The sequence below is a fragment of the Otolemur garnettii genome, unplaced genomic scaffold, assembly GCF_000181295.1.
Source record: "Otolemur garnettii isolate 467f Iridium unplaced genomic scaffold, OtoGar3 scaffold00010, whole genome shotgun sequence".
Lineage (NCBI taxonomy): Eukaryota > Metazoa > Chordata > Mammalia > Primates > Galagidae > Otolemur > Otolemur garnettii.
This window is the reverse complement of record NW_003852405.1, coordinates 14,219,434-14,223,301: the sequence shown is the minus strand read 5'-3', so window position 1 is coordinate 14,223,301 and position 3,868 is coordinate 14,219,434.

Below are 3,868 nucleotides of genomic sequence, written 5' to 3'. Positions count from 1 at the left end.
GCATGGAGACCATGGGTACAGTGTGGGTTCATAGAATTTGTAGAATTTGTGTTGAGTACATGAGAGCATGGAGACCATGGGTACAGTGTGGGTTCGTAGAATTTATAGAATTTGTGTTGAGTAGATGAGAGTGTGGAGACCATGGGTACAGTGTGGGAGGCTTGAACAGAGGTTTGAAATAATCACTGAGGAGTAAGTGGCACACTCACCAAGACCACTGCAGGATTTCTGGGCAGATTAGAATACCATTTGAAACTTATAATAAATATTGTGAGAAACCAATCAGCATTATTTTATGTATTTTCTCTCTACAGGAAAAGGCAAATAGTTGGTATTAGAGTTTGAATGTGTCCCCCCAAAAATCATGTATTGGGAACTTATCTCTAGTGCAATTATGTTGGGAGCTGGAGCCTAATAGGTGGTGTTTAGGTCTTGAGAGCTCCACCCTCATGAACAGGTTAGTGCTGATTCTAAAAGGGCTTGGGGCTGGGAGTTCCATTGCTTGTTCTGTCTCCTGCTCTCTTGCCTTTCTGCCTTCCCCCATGGGATGATATGCTAAGAAGGCCCTCATCAGATGCTGCCCCTTAGATTTTGGACTTCCCAGCCTCCAGAACCATGAGAAATAAATTTCTGTTCATTATAAATCACCCAGTCTCAGGTATGCTGTTAGAACCACAGTAAACAAGCTAAGACAGTTAGCTAAAATCAGAGTGAGGGTTTTGAGTGAATGAGGAGAGAAGGTGCTTTTCCAGGGAGTGAAGTCTGTGGAATTTGTGTAGACAGAGCAGAAAGTGAAGACATGACAGTGGAGGTGGGAGAGTGGATGACTAGTGGAAGGGCAATAAGATCAGTGGATTGGAGACATCAAGAAGATTGAAAAATTGCGATGAAAGAACTAGAGTAAGTGAACTACAGAGATAAAAGCTACTGGTCAGAAAATAGAACCCTCGAAGTCAATACTGTAGTATGTTATTACTGGAGGTGGTATTTAGGATATGACTGTGAAAGTGAATAAAAAAGATCACTGGATGCTGAAGTCACTGAGGGGTGGAGAGGAAGATAGTAATGAGCTTGGGGCTCAGGTCTTCAAAGACCAAGAGGTGGGGAAATAACAGCAATCAAAAAGAGCATTGGGTGGGCAGCGCCTGTGGCTCAAAGGAGTAGGGCACCAGCCCTATATGCCAGAGGTGATGGGTTCAAACCCAGCCCTGGCCAAAAACTGCAAAAAAAAAAGCGCCCTGGACTTGTCGCCCATAGCTCAGTGAGGCTGGCCACATATACCCAGGTTGGCTGGTTCAAGCCCACCCTGGGCCCGCTAAACAACAATAACAACTGCAACCAAAAAATAGCTGGGTGGGGCAGTGCCTGTGACTCAGTGGGTAGGGCGCCAGCCCCATATACCGAGGGTGGCAGGTTCAAACCCGACCCCAGCCAAACTGCAACAATAAAATAGCCAGGCATTATGGCAGGCACCTGTAGTACCAGCTAATCAGGAGGCTGAGGCAAGAGAATCACCTAAGCCCAGGATTTGGAGGTTGCTGTGAGCTGTGTGATGCCATAGCACTCTACCTAGGGCGATAGAGTGAGACTCTGTCTCTACAAAAAAAAAAAAAAAAAAATAGCTGGGTGTTGTGGCAGGCCCCTGTAGTCCCAGCTACTTGGAAGGCTGAGGCAAGAGAATCATTTAAGCCCTACAATTTGAGATTGTTGTGATGTCACAGCACTCTACCGAGGGCAACATAGTGAAACTCTGTCTAAAAAAAAAAAAGAACATTGGAGAATGGGTGTGGTGGCTCATGCCTGTAATCAATCCTAGCGTTCTGGGAGGAATTACTTGAGACCAGGAGTTCAAAACTCGTCTGAACAAGAGCAAAACCTCATCTCTACAAAAATAAAAAATAAAAAAAAAATTAGCTGGGTGTGGTGGTGTACACCTATAGTCTCAGCTACTCAGGAGACTGAGGCAGGAAGATTATTTGAGCCCCAGGAGTTTGAAGTTGCAGTCAGCTATTATGATGCCATTGCACTCTAACCTGGGTGACAGAACATAACTCTATCTCAAATATATATATATATATGTATAGAAAAGAGCTCTACATATGAGCTAGTGATCTTCCATTTGTCCTCCATTTCCATTCTCCATGCTTCTCCACTATTCAGCACCATGTCAGCTGAAGCTGATGGACTAAAGAGCAGGGTTCATGCCCTCCAGTTCTGGTTGGGTTTGATCAATGGGAATCTGCAGCAGAAGATCTGATGGAGGAAAGGCTGTGTCCCTGAACTGAAGGCCTTTCTTCTTTCCCACGTGGCCTAATCTATACAGATCTCTCCTTTTGGGTCCAGCATTCCCTTTCCTTGCTCCTTCAGGGTTAGGGGTGGTACCAGCTTCATGGCTACTAGCCTTGGGTTACGGCACTATCCCTTGTGCTTTTCTTATCTATCCACACTTTTGTAAATGCTCTGTTTATTAAATAATCCTCAAATTAACCTAGTCCAGGTATGCCATCTGTGTCCTACTGGGGACACTGATTAATGCAGGGTGGTATAACTACATGACAAGGACTTCAAAGGAACTGGAGTTTTTAAAAGCAGGAGAGATAGCTTGGAAGCATCAGTAGGCAGGAAGGGAGACAAATGGCTTGTATTTGAGAGACATACTGGGGAAGCACAGGAGAGTAAAGAAAGCTTCAGCTTAAGCAGTGGAAATGAAGCCATTCAAAGAGAGGGCTGAGGTTTCATGCCTGTAATTCTAGCACTCTGGGAGACCGAGGTGGGATGATCCCTTAAGTTCAGGAGTTCAAGACCAGCCTTACCAAGAGTGAGACCCTGCCTCTACTAAGAACAAGAGAAAAATTAGTTGCGTGTTGTGACAAGTGCCGCAGCTACTTGGAAGAGTAAGGTGGGAGAATCAATTGAGTCCAGGAGTTTGAGGTTGCTGTGAGTTAGACCAAGGCCATGGCACTCTAACCTGAGGCAAAGAATGAGATTTTGTCTCAAAGACAATAATAAAATAAAAAAAAAATCTAGATATAAGGCCAGGCACAGTGGTTTATGCCTGTAATCCTAGCACTCTGGGAGACCAAGGCGGGTGAATTGCCTGAGCTCACAGGTTAAGACCAGCCTGAGACAAAGTGAGATCTCATTTTTTTTTTTTTTTTTTGAGACAGAGTCTCACTATGTCGCCCTCAGTAGAGTGCTATCGTGTCACAGCTCACAGCAACCTTCAACTCTTGGTCTTAAGTGATTCTCTTGTCTCAGCCTCCCGAGTAGCTGGGACTACAGGCACCCACGACACCCAGCTATTTTTTGGTTGCACTTGTCATTGTTGTTTAGCAGGCCTGGGCCGGGCTCGAACCCGCCAGCCTGGTGTATGTGGCTGGCGCCCTACTCCCTGAGCCACAGGCGCCGAGCTGAGATCTCATCTTTAAAAATAGCCGGGTGTTGTGGCAGGGGCCTGTAGTCCCAGCTATTTGGGAGGCTGAGGCAAAAGAATTGCTTGACCCCAAGAGCTTGAGGTTGCTGTGAGTTAGGCTGATGCCATGGCACTCCAGCCTAGGCAACAAAAGAGTGAACCTCTGTCTCAAAAATAATAAAATAAATACCCAAAAAGCAAATTTCAGGTATAGGGGAAGTTTCTCGGTTACCATGGTAGGAGGTTCAAAGAATGAGGTGAAAGGCCGTGAGAGGTGCTGAGGAATGAGGGCTGGGTTAGATTTGGGGATTTAAGCCACGCTATACAGATTAAGAATAATGGATGACCTGGGAATCTTCTCGGGATTGAAGTAAATGGGAAGTAGTCAGACTCTCAATTCATTTGAGTTTAGTTTTACCAACATCTATTCTGTGCTGTACATCAGTCTAGGTACTG